General features: G+C 40.2%; 1 protein-coding gene across 4 annotated transcripts in view; it reads left to right on the top strand.

Moving 5' to 3' along the window:
- The first annotated feature begins 4,164 nt into the window (after positions 1-4,164).
- Positions 4,165-13,775, top strand: part of lpp (LIM domain containing preferred translocation partner in lipoma) — a 179,810-nt gene continuing 170,199 nt past the window's right edge. Inside the window, exons 1-2 of one of the 4 annotated variants that reach the window (XM_028027707.1) lie at positions 4,165-4,460; positions 11,814-11,874. The gene's annotated coding sequence lies outside the window, so the exon portion shown is untranslated. The other 3 variants (XM_028027704.1, XM_028027708.1, XM_028027705.1) reach the window with 3 other exon arrangements.

Genomic DNA, 13,775 nt, shown 5'->3' with positions numbered 1-13,775 from the left:
CCAACGCCGACAATCCCTCCAGCCAAAAGAGAAAGACACACACTGAGAGAGAGAGAGACGGCATGTAAATGGCCATCTGACCCAAAAATATGCGCTTTCTCATCCTGTTCTACTGTATGACTGTAGTGACTGTGGTTGGAAACTGAAAGATGTTTTAAGTTCTCAGGTTTTTGGAACTCCAGCCTATGTGCAAAAACCTAATTTTCAAAGAGAGTCGCTGATAGAAATTCTGATCAATTCAAACCTTTAATGAACTCAATGTTTCCTTCGAAAATGTCAATTGAATTAGTTAGAATTTTATGTTTGTGCATGTTGTGTCATTACCTTAGCTAATTAGTAAAACATACTACAATGATAAAGATTTCTACTTCCAATATAATCACTCAGTTTCAGTTGAAGTCTGTCCCATGATTATCAAATTAAATACGTACTCAATGTATTATTTATTTTCCAGCCACAAGGTGCCAATAGCATGGCATACTATAACATGACCAAGTATGTTATAGTATGCTATACTATATAATATGCTATGCTATACCAAGTATGTTATAGTATGCTATAACATACTTGGTCATGTTATAGCATGACCAAGTATGTTACCTGTTATAAAAAATACTGTATGTATCAAATGTGACTTTAAATAAATTTGACTTTGTTATTTGATGCCTTGAAATTGGGCTTCTGTCTCTTTAAGAACTTCTTGCTCTGTCCAACACTCTGGCTCCAGGAAGTGGTCACAGAGTGGCTAATCTATTAACCTCTTAACAACATTTCTACCATCGTTTCACTGAGAACTTGTTCCTATAACGAGCTCAGCAGATGTGCAGTTCCATCAGAGTGTTTGCTAATTGCTTCTGGCTAGTCTGAAGGAGCGGAGTTGGGGATGGCTGCTATGTAATGTGGGAGCTGAGCTTAGAAACCACAGCTCTGAGGAGGAGCTTCGCCCTCGAAGGCAGAGCTAGGTCCACCCAAGCATTTTGCACAGATAAATGGTTGCCACGGGAGATTAAAGGATTTCTCAAACATGCATGAAAGACTCAAGCAACACTGCAGGTGTGTTTTTGATGAGGGAATAACAGTATGACATGACATAAAGCTGAAAACGTACGTAATACTGCCCCTTTAATGTCTATTTGTCTCTTTCATTTCTATAAAATTCGCCACCAGAGCTCAGGGATTGAGTCAAAGATTTTACCTTTTTGGGAAATATAATTATATGACTGGTAATAATTTTGACACGCACATGTAAACAAGCAGCCTTATCAGCTGCTGCAGTCTTTAGAAATTCTCCACAGGGATTAAAACGAACGTCTGAGTTGGCAGGACGGAACTTTTTTTTCTTCATTATTGTCACACACTATCTTGAAACACACAACAGTTACAAATCCGCAGGCGCTTGGAACGAAGCCATTAACAATATTGCTGAATCTTTGTGTTATTGTTGCGTCTAAACCGCGTCTAGCTAGAGTGTGGGCAAAGAAAAACTGTCTTTATGGACCGTGGAGTGCCTCTCCTTTCACTGTTATCGTCATCGTTTTGGCTTAATCTCCACTGACATTACACGCAGAATTTCTAGATATAGTCTTAGGATAAACACAGTAAGAGAACAACAAAAGGTATTTTGTCACAACAGCTAGAAAAATAAATGAGAAAAGCGATTCATTGTACAGCCAGATCCTACTTAGCTGCTACAGGTTAAGAGCTTTTGATGCTCCCTGTCTCATCATGACACTGCTGTAGCTCTCCTCACACCTGAACAAAAGCGCTCAGCTCCACATTGCAAAGTGTCAATATTTACAAGTTCTGATAAATCACTTCTATCAGGTAAAGTGGCTAACGCAGCTAGCTGACGCACAGCTGCTTACATCTAAAGGGTAAAGGGTAAATAAGGTTCACTGTCCTCACGCTTGCAGAGGTTAATGTAGCTCTGCAGAAACGATGAAACGGTGAATATTTCATGAAAAAGTGACAGAAATTGGAGACTGCGGTGGGACATTATAAAAGCTCACAAACCATAACCAGACAGGGCTGATGGCTATTTCTATACAAGTCTGATAAACCAAGCAAATCAATGCTAAAATAAATCACTTCCAGTAGGTTGCCGAGTAATTCCCAGACTATGAACCAGCTGTAGACCCCCACACCCCCCCACCCTCTTTTGTCATTTCTGGTGTCTGGTTTTTAACCATTAAACTCAGAGGTTTGGTAAGTGTTACTTCTGTAATATTTACCAGAAGAAAATCCACTTAATTTTAGATTATGGTTGAAGAATGGAACCACAGACACCGACGAGCACTTTTTTTTCCCTCTCTCACGTTTCCAGAAGACAGGCGGTGCATGACAGGATATGGGAGCACTGCAGCATGCAGTGCACATTGTCTGCATTTGAATTTGGTCATATTATAACATATGCCAATTCACACTTCACCGGATGAGTGCTTTGATGCTTTGCGTCCTTATTTTAGCCGCCGTCTTGTGAAATGCTGAGTCCAACCGCCCCACCACCCGTTCATTAGCAGATTTTAAAATAAATGTTTAAAGTCTATTGGCATAAAGCCCTAGTTGTGTGGTGCTGCTTTTTGATTTTCACTTTATAGGTGTTCGCTGCACATCGGCCTGGACTTTAGTGTAGGCTTGGCCAGGCAGTAGCCCAGGGCAGCATGTTTTTGGGGGGGCTCCCAAGATAAGGTTTTCTTTTTTTAATGATTAAATATTTTTGGAAAAATCCCCTTTATCTGAGGTATGGATAACCACATGTAACCATTTAAAGCAATGCTGTGAGAACTCCACCTCAAACTTAACCCGTAACCCCAAGCCCATCACAAGTAGTAGTAGTGCTTTTTATTTGTCAGATTTGTTTTTATTTTTTTTTTTTTACTGTTTTCATTTAGAAAAAACAGCAACAATGCGAGACCCCACCCCCACCCCCAAAACAACAAAACAATGTGAAAGTTGACTGCATTAATTATTTATGAGTTAATAATTTAATAGTAAAAGACGCTTTCAGAAAAACTGTTTTCATGTGAATGAGGCCTATTAGCCTTATTTAATTAAAGCTTGTGGTATGAAATCTCAAGATTAAAAAAAAACAACCTTATTATTAATAAATATTAGTAATTTTCTAGTCAAAGTATTTGCAACGAACCACTCTTTGGTTCCTGTCACTTGTCTGGTGAAATCAATGTGAGCTATTTCAATGAAGCCTAAATGCGGAAGCTAGATTTCTTTCTTTTTTTTTTTTTTTTTTTGAAGCTATACTTGAAACTTTTATTTTGAAGTAAGACAGGAAGTGGTTCTTGAGTTGCCCTGTCATATGGACAGAGTTAAAAACTTTGTAAAACAGTTTGTGTGACATTATATGAAGGGAAAAATAATGGTGACATAGTATAAGATATGACTCAACTTTGAGGATAACAAAAGAGGCTAAATGTGAGCTGCTAATGACGCAGAAGCTACTGGCTTTTTAGTTTCTAACTAAAGGGCAATGTTGAAATGAATCTGGACCATACTTGCTCTTATATTGTTAAAACACTACAATACTTTGATCAAATCTCAACTGGATCATTCTATTCTCAAGAGAGATTCTTTTTAAACATTATTTGGCACTTTGAAAAAAGTGGGTAGAGTCAGCGGACGTATCAATGGTTTTATTTTTTCATTAAATACCTGTGAAAAAAAGAAATAGATTTTACTCTTAAAGTAGAATACATTGCAGCTCTCGTTTCCTATGGGAAGCAAAGTTCTTGGTTTGAATATTTTGGGCCTAATCCAAGCACAGTAACATTAAGCTTGAGTAGTTTTACCAGCATGTTTTTGATCACGGAAACATCTGAACAAGGAAACGACATAGGATTTTGAACAGAGTTTTCTCTGAGAATTTCCCCCTATAAGGGCATGCAAAACAAAAACATCTCCTCCAGTTTTGTGCCATGAAAAGAAAAACAGCTCGTATTTCAATTTAATATTTTTCACTTTGAAAATGAAAAACCTCTGGTTTGTGTTGACGGTAAAAACATGCACAGACCGGGGTAGAGCCCCCTTAAAACTGTCTGAAGCCCAGAGACCCGGGGAATCCTGAATACGCCTCTGACTGTGCAATAAACGCGGAGATGTTTCATTTTATGCGTCTCCGTTTCTCGGCGACACATGTTATCGCACGGAGAAGTCATTTAAAGTATCTTGCTCTTTTCCCTCTCCGTGCAGACAGCAGTGTGTGAGTGCTGTGCCGTGTGTGTGTGTGTGTGTGTGTGTCAGTGTTTTGGCCTGCTGCCTTACATGGGCAAACCTCTGATCTGACTGAGACGGCTGGAATTTCAGGGCGTGACGTCACTGCCTTCAACTCTCCCACAATTTGGATCAAGAAAAAGTTGGACTTCTCCCTTTTTTGGGGGTAGGGGGGGCTGTTTTTTTTTTTTTTTTGGTTGGGACTTCAGCCTCTCTCTCGTTTCCTAGAAAGCGAGGTAAGCCCGAGCACCGGTTCCACTTCTTTTGTTGAAACGGTTTAAGCCGACCGACCGGGCGCCGCTCGGCTTGGAGCGGCTCCTCTCTGCGGTTTTGTTCGGCCTTGTCGGGACGCGAGTGTGAGTTTGACTGTAGCTCGGACGGAGTTAACAGTGAGGGCGTGGACTCGACGCGGATAGCCGTGGCCGGGTAGGAATGTTACATTAGGGCACTAACAAAGCTAACATGTCGCTAGCTGGAGCTGAGAGAGGAGTTCATTCATGCGTTGAGGGGGGGATAAAAAAAAAGGCAGACAGCGTGTGCAGCCCGTCAAAAGTTTCGGGACTCCCTGCTTTGAAGAGAGAGAGAGAGAGAGAGAGGGTCTGGGGGTGGTGGGTTCTGCTTTAGCTTTAGTGGTCCGCAAGCCGAGCAATGCGGAAGAGCAGACTGTCACCGGAGAGTGAAGGGGAGCCCCCTTTCTGCACAGAAATATGTCGCCGAGTTTCACTATAAAGAAGCTCGCGTTCACTGAAAGTCGCAGAAACCCGGCGTCTGTCCTTATTTATTTATTTATTTAGTTCGTTTTCAGGCGTGACGTATGACAGGACATGGCTGGGTGTTTACGACAGCGCAGATGTGCCACGTTAGTACAGTTCACGGCGTGTGTCCTTAAAGTTGCAGGCGGCTGCATGTCATCGTGGGGTTACTGCGAAGGCCGTGTCCTTTAGACCCCTTATCGCTCAGATACGTAGGCAGCGAGATAATTAAGCAGACGTGACAGTGGGCCTGTGTCATCCTCAGAGCGCTGCTCTGAGATCAGCATGCAGACACTTTACAGCATAATGGAACTTATTTCTTCATATGTAGCATCATGCCATATATAGCAGAATCATTATATTAGATGCCCTCTCTGTGTTTTACTAAATGTTTACCTGTTTCATCACTCTTCTGACTATAAGAAACCGGGCTATAAGATGCTGCGAAGTTCACAGTGATGCAGCTGTAATGACATCAAGAGTAAAACATTCACTTCAAGGAGCTACGTCCTTGTTTTCACAGAAACCCAGCATGGGTCGGTGTCGTTTGGTACCTATAGAGGTGCGCTGTAGCCCCTTCTTCAATTTCAAGTCTCGCACTAGCTGGTTAATGTCAGGTTTGGTTCTAGCCAAGGTGGTTGTGTCTCCTCATGGCAGGCTGTTTCTCACTAAAATGGAGGAACGTGGACAGGCTGTGGGTGTGCAGGTTTGGTAGTCCAGTTTTTCCCAACCCTGGTCCTCAAGGCACACTGGCCTGCACGTTTTAGATGTTTTTCTGCCTGATTCAGCTGATTGCAGTTCAGCAATCCCCTGTCGGTTGAAATCACCTAGGCTGAAGCAAGGAAACACCTTAAACATGCAGGGCAGTGTGCCTTGAAGACCAGGGTTGGGAAACACTGCTGTAGTCGACGCTCCAGTGTTACTTTTTGCATGCGCCCTTAGGCGGCCAGTTTCTCTGAAATCTCCTGGTATATTTGTTTGTTGCCCTGTCCAGTTGATGCTGTAGATGCTCTTCCCCCACAATTGATGAAAAGATTTGAACCTCAATGTTTGACCAAGGAATTACTGATTTGCATCTCACCAACTACAGTCTCATTGCAGATTCCAAAACTTTCTCCTGCGCATGGAAATGGGACGCAAGTCCAAATGCTAAAATACAAAGTGGTTTTGGCCATTTTCATTGAGCTGTGAAAAAGCGAGCCGGGTTGACTCCGGTTTGTTTCAGCTCTGTGTAGCACAGAGAAGTTCTGTAATCTTCTTCTTCCCAGATGTTGCTGTGTGCTTTTCTGTCAGCTGGCTGAGTGAAGGCATCTGTTGCCTCGATCTGCAGGACTTTCAGTTTATATTACTAATTTTGGTCTCTTCGAGTATTACTACATCACACACCCCAAAAGGTGTCGTACGTAATCTGTTACATCACTTTAACTACGCGAATCGAGCTACGGCTTAATTTTTTGTAACACCGAGGTCCATTTTTGTGAGCCATTCAGATAAAAATGACAATTTAATTATAAGTAAATTATGACTTTAAGATGTAATGTGTTCCTTAAAGAACAGTGAACTAGTAGTTTTCTTTTAGAAAGGGGCAATTGGATAAAGTTGTGATTTTTGTTTTAAATTTTCAATTTTTGTGTTACTCTATTTTTACACCAGGAGAATCTATTACCAGCCTGCTCTGTAAAAGAGGAAGCACATTAGAGAGTCCTTGTGAAAATGGAGTTTAATTCTATTTTCTGTTGCACGATTCATACATATTCCAATACAAAGTGCTGTTACAGAACAAACAGCACATTGAAGCATAAGCTGACACAACGAACAATACATTAATGGAGCTGCATTCAGCTTTATGCATGACTTAAAAAAAAGGAAGTAGTAAAATACAAATTGAAGTGGATTGATAAGAACCAATGACAGAAACTGATAAACTGTTGAGATAAGCTTTAGTCTTTGTAGAAAAAGTTGCATTAAATAACAATGTTGTCGGTTCTGATTTAAATTAGTTTCTGCACATGCCAACTTTTTAAGGAAGTTGGTTCCAATGCTGAGGAGCAGAGAAACGGTCTGGTGCCTTGTTTGGTTCTGGTTCTTGTCCTGGATACACAAAGGTTTCTGATGATCTGAGTGATTTTTATTTTCTATTACACCTGATTAGCAACTCCAAAGTGCGGTTGTGCTCAAACCAATAAGGAGATGTTAAATCTTCCATTTTACTAACGGGGAGCGCAGTAGTTTAGAGACTGGTGTCCTATAATCCCTTTCCTTAATCAAGACTCTGGCTTCCGCTGCCTCTCTGATTTTTCTTCTTTATTGGGACACTTTTTATCTTCATTTATCCAGTCACTTATGGTGGGTTATCAAAATTTTTTTGGGACTTGGATCTGAATGTGAGGAAATTAATTGCATTCGCAAAGCATAAAGTATTGTTTATTATGTGTGTGTTTCAGGCTGAAGGGTGAAACATTTACAGTGCAGTGATACTTTTTAACTTGTTCCATTCCAAATCATGGACCAGACCATGTTTGGCTGAAAAATTCTTTGTTTATATAGTCTTTTAAATAACTGCACAGTATTATTTTTCTTGTGTGGTAAAAGTGTACTTATACTGTATATATATATTTTAGCCTTTGTGTGAATATTTCCACGTATCTTTATTTGCTTTTACAGTAAATTCTATTCTATTTGGACTCCTCCCAATTGCTCAAAATTTCTATTTGCTGAAATGATTGGAAAAACTGAGCCAATTCCCTTGCAGTGTCAGCAAATCTAAGCATTTAGAAGGCTTAGATTTCCATTGTTGCAAAATGAACTTCGACTTAATTTATATGTGAACATTTCATTACAAACTTTGCATACAATTCCCTTAAATTCTGAGGTGGTTGCATATTTGTGGAGTGTATATATGTGTCTAAAAGTTCCAAGTCATGTTATAAAATTTCTTCAAGAAGTTCAAAATAACTGGGATGGTTACATATGCTGCTTGAGATCAAATTACGTATGCTGCAATATCAGGTCAGTAGAAAGGCAACCCCGTTACTTAAAGCTGTTTATCTTGATATTGCATAGAAATACAAGGCATGTCAGTATAGCATGACTGGTATGTTACGCTAATCTATTGTACTAAAAAACTGCTGCTCGAGTTTTTTTCCCTTCCTTTTAGATAACAGCTGTAAAAATGTAGATTTTAGTCTTTAAACATACTAATGACACACTGTAAGTTTTAGCACCACAGTACAGTATATCATTAGGTGCTCATCTCCCAAATATGCATTTCTAAGCCCAAAAAGAAGACATGCTTTTTTAGATTTAAGCTTCAGTATATTCTGCCCCATTTACTCAAGTGTATTGCATGTAGTCACTTACTGTATAACTTTAAAGGACTGTAGAGTTGTGGTGACGAAGAAATGTAAACGTCTTCAGCCAAGGTGTGGTAAGAGATGATGCAACACTGCATGATCTAAACAAGGGGGAGTGTGTGAATGTTGAATGAAAATGGGCTGAGAACACATCCTTGAGGCACCCCACATCTTTGCTTCGCTCAGACTTATGATTCCCAAATGACACTAACTAGTTCTGGTTCGTCGAGGGAGATTTACACCGAACTGGAAAGTCACTGCTACTTTTCCCCCCCATCAGTCAGGGTGTTATGATAAAGCCAAATATGCATAGAAGTCATATACAATCGTATGGATTCTAGGTTATGGTGGACAGAAATATGCAGTGTGCGCTGTTATAATGATCCTCCCTAGAGGGTTCTTTATATTCACCTTCTAATTACCGTCTGGCTTGCAAAACCCTGTGTGTCTAAGAAGAGATGCGTTATGAAATTCTTATGTAGTGTGAATGAACTTGTACACCATAGTTACAGAGTCGGTGAAGGTTCCTCATGTTAGGTGGGTAGGTTTTCTGTTATTCATGTGAAGGCCTCCTGCCGCCTTAACCGAAAACCTTTGTGAAAGTTTAGAGCCTCCGCTCCGCTGCCTCTTCGTGAGAGCAACAAGAACGTCGGTCTAGACCTTAGATGTGACTCCGTTATGAAATGAAAATTAAATCCCGACTTTCTTCTCTTAAAAAGACCGAACACAAAGTTCGGCTTAGATGTGAATTTCAAATCAATAGCACAAGGTCCCCCGAGGGAGAGCTGTCATCAAACCGAGTACATCTGCATCACTGCGACACATTTTCAACTCAACCAACATTAAACAGAACTGTCTTTTAAAATCTCAGGCTAAAAAGGGGCTCGTTTGACAGCGCTGATGATGTTTAAGTTGAAAGATAAATGCCTCGGCTGCCTTTGAGCCCTGGCCCCCCTGGTAGCTTCTTCTGTTTGTGTTTCTTGGCATATTTTAATGAGGATACTCTTGAAGGAGTTTGATTCTGGGTGGTGGATTTTTAAAAGGAGGGGGGGAGATAACCCTCCACCTGTTGTCATGAGCAAAAGTGTGTCAGATTAGATATAGTTAACAAAAAATTACCACATAATTTTTCTGTAATTGGCATATATTTTCCCCCCACTGCAAGAATGAGTGGAGAAAAAACAGCCAATTGATATACAACTCATCATTTTAACTCGCTGATATAGGTAATACATTAATATTTAAGAAGAAATGATAATTTATTAAAGGAGAATATGTTCATGCTAGTCAAAAACTGTCAAAATCTGTTCTTCTTAGTACCCAGACGTAGTTTTGCAAATATTCCCAAATGGTTTTCAAACAGATCGCTGCTCAGGGAGTTTTTCCCTTCCAGATCTCCTCTTGTGGCTAAAGAGTAAGTTGTACTTGTAGAGCAGAAATGTCTCCTGGATGGTATTGAGTTCAAGATCATGAAGAAATTGGTAATTATTCAGGGTCTTGGAAGAGTAAAGGTTGGACTCTAAACCACTTTAAATGGTTTGAGCAAATGTTGTCGTGTTTCTCCCCACAGTGAAGTGGGTGCCAACCTGACTATTTTCACTAAAGTGGTCCCAGTTTTTAAATGATCTAAAAACCTGTCCGATTGAATTTTCCACAGCCATGGAGCTAGCTCACTGCCAGCTCAATGTCCCTCTGTTTTTTCAGAACTTGTCTGATCTTTCCTGTTGTCTTTACATTTTACGAGACAGCGTAAAAATGCATCTAAATTATTAGCTGTGTTATAGAGTACAGTTTGTATATGTGAACAAATTTCATAATATACTGAACAAAAGTATAAACGCCCCATGCAAAATATAAGAGTTTTATGAACATTTGGGTTACACAATATATAGAGAAACTCAAACTATACTTTCAGTAATTACTGATCTTCATATTGGCATTGATAACATCTTGGTTTGACTGTCAATTTGTAGCGAATTGACAGTCCTTTGAACATGATGGGGCTCAGGTTGAGGAATTCGCAGAGCATGCACATTGGTTTCTTGTAGGCGTTTATGGACAGTCTGAGGTGTGCAGACCAATAGTCTCTTCAGCTGTGTGTGTGTCTGGTCTTAGCCGATCCCGCAGATGGACGAACCGGATGTGGCAATCATGTGCCGGAGTGGTCACACGTGGCCGACGAGGATGAGGTCGATTTGCAGTAGTGCCAGTCTGTTGGAAACAAACTCTTAAATGGCCTATGGTCCTATAATGGACATTTAGCCGTGCAGCTACTGCTCTGGTGGACATCCCTGCATTCAACATGCTAATAACACGCTCCCGCATTGCTACATCTGAGGCATTATGACTTGAGACAAAATTTGACATTTTGGGGTGGCCTTTTATTGTCCAGGATTGTTCAGCTGTTGTTCATTTTCTCTGAGATCGCCCACTGGACATGCCCCACCCATGCACTGCGTAAAAAGACAACTCACTGAGAAGCAAGTTGGATTAAAGATTATACAGAAATCAAGAGAAATGTTACTTTTGCTCTAACGTTCTGTCTTTGAAAAGACAGTTTAATGTTTTTACCAACTACAGGATCCTCCATGTACTGTTGCTAGTGTACTGCGTGGGTTGTTTACACACTAAACAGATTTGACAACAATACATAAATGATTATGTAACCAGACACCAGAATTATTGAGCCAACAAACGGACATTATTGACTCACCTGGTTCTGTTGTTGAAAGAGTTTATTTAGGTAAAGGCAAACAAGCAGGAAGTGGCTTCTGCTCATTGAAACAACATTTCTTTACAGTTTACCCTGCTTGGCAACCAAAATGATCACTGGCATTAATAAACTTGTAATCTTGTTACAAGTTTATTATAACACACTTATGATTGAATATGAATTAATTGTGCTTTGGAGCATTATTTAGGCATTAGCTCCTTTCAAACAACTGCGCTCACCTGATATTTCTGCTTTAGGCATTCACTATAGAGACCAGGGACCTGAATTGACTTTAAACACATACTCACATTGCCTCAGATGAATACAATATTTGACTGATGACACATATTTCCAACTGATTCTTTAGGCATCAGATCTAAATGGTTATGTTTGACTTTGCCAATGAGTGGCACTGGTTGGGGCAATTTCGAGTGTAGCAGCTACTCACATGTTTTAGGGGACAAGTTTGTGTAGTATGGGTCGCCATAGCAGAAATCTGCATGTTAAACATATCAACACATTTATTGGTTTATTTAAGTGGCAGTTTGTTCAAACCGGACCTTGACATACCGGACTAGCTGCCCTGTGGTCATCAGGGGGAGTATGCAGGTTCTTGGCCGAGTTCTTTCCACTCATGAATGACAGAAACCCAGAACAAGCATGGCTCCCAAATGACAGAGTCTGTTTATTATGCTGGCGTGGTCCTCCACAGCCAAATTATAGTTAGGTAATCTGTATAACAGAGTTGTCTGTATTTCTCAATCTCTGCAGATTTCAACACACTGCAAAGGGCTTCAGCTGTCTTCCAGTAATCCCAAAGAGGGAAATAAAGGTAGGATTACTTTTGGTGTATTTCTGTATTGTTACTTGCATGTTATGTTGTGTTCCTTTTTTGTGTCCACTTTTGCAACATAAATATGGATATATTTAGCACACTCTATTATGGTAAACTTGATGTTCTGCAGGAAGTTTAAAGGTAACCCTAAACTCAGCATGTGCACCCATTCAATTAATACAGGATTACTCTTCTGTTTGTACTTTTGCACATAAAGTATAAGGTTACCTTCACATCAGGCCACATTCAGACACAAGGTTAGAAAAGAAGGAAGCAGGAAAGTATGAAAGAAATTTGCGTCAGGATGGTGTGTCACCAGGGTTTATTACAACTATGCTGATGAAACACCCTAAACTTCAACTAGGACACCAGTTAAGTGTATATTTAAGCTTATGAAGTGCTTTGTTCCGACTAAGATACATGTGATAATTTTGACAGTTGTAATGCTGAATGAATTTGAATATGTTTTATGAAGTGAGAAATGTTTGTGTTTAGTTTCCAGGCACTGTTGCCTTGATTCGAACCAGAAATAAGGAGGAATAGATTCATGCCAGCTATTGCATATACAGTGAATTGCAAAAAGTCTTCACTCATGAGCTGAGTGATACTCAAAGTATCACAGAATTGTGACGTGGAGGGGAAGCGACATGGGTTATTCTTTTTTATAAACAAAAATCTAAAACGTTAGGACTGTAGAGTTTGCACATGGTGCACCTGGTCCACCAGCCGAGCCACACAGAACCCCGACATCAAAGTTAAAGTCTCGCAGATTGTAGGATGGATTCAGGTCTGGACTTTGATATTGTAGGTGTTTCCCTTTTTACCGCACAGCTGAACTATAGTCAGTGGATTTTTACCAGATGCAATATGTCGCTGTTAACATCACTACACGTCTTTTTTTAGTGTTTCGGTTCTGGTTCTCATTAAGTAATACTTGTCTTATATTATTATGTAACGCTCCATGTTGTTGCGATTTGTCTATGTGTTTCGGGATTGGCTGTGGAGTATTTGTTTGGACGTGTGACAGTGATAATGTGGGGAAAAATCAACAGTGCGGTCGTTTATTCACAATATATATATATACTATTGGTAAATACTGGTTATCGTTTATAGCAAGATCAATATGAGATATTATCGGCCCCGATTTTCATATATTTGCATCCATAATTTGAATCAGGTGTACTGGAGCAGGGACGCACCCAGAACTGGAAGGACATCGGCCTTCAGGGACCAGGGTTGGGAACCCATGATGCCAACCATTGCATTATAACTCTGGCTGTTTGCTTAGGGTCATTGTCCTTCTGGAAGTTGATCTATCGCCTCAGTCTCACGTCTGTCATGGTCTCTATCACAGTTTTATTTTGCCAGTACTGCCCTATGTTTAGCTCTTAATTTTAAACTGCTTCCCTATGTAAGAGAAAAGCATCTACACAGCACAATTCTGCCTGCCTTTTCTTTAAAACTCCGTTTTAACCTGCACCACGGCTTCATCCTGTCTAGCATTTCTCCTTAAAATGTTGCAGTTGGACTTTATTTACCGGTATTAAAATCAAAAGGGGCTGACTAGAAATGCCCACTAAAGCCTTTCAGAGTTGTATTTGCTAATAATGTGTGAACATGAACTGCACTGATTGGTGGTCCTTTCCTGAGGGACTTGTGTAAAGTAGGTTGTGCCGTTTCAGGAAATGAGGACTCTCAAGCTACTCCTCAATACAATCCCAGTCCAGGAAGGTCGAAGCAATGTTCTCCCTTAGCAGCTGTTAAGCTTTTGACCCATGGCTCTCATGGGAGTAATCAGACTTTAATTACACCTTCTTAATCACTTGAAGACAGTCTGTGCAGGGAGATGACTTCATGTGGTAAATAAGCAATCTCTACCTGCCAGTGTTTGCGGGGTG

This window comes from Xiphophorus couchianus, chromosome 9 (assembly GCF_001444195.1).
Source record: "Xiphophorus couchianus chromosome 9, X_couchianus-1.0, whole genome shotgun sequence".
Taxonomy (NCBI): Eukaryota; Metazoa; Chordata; class Actinopteri; order Cyprinodontiformes; family Poeciliidae; genus Xiphophorus; species Xiphophorus couchianus.
This window is presented reverse-complemented; position numbering and strand designations above follow the sequence as displayed.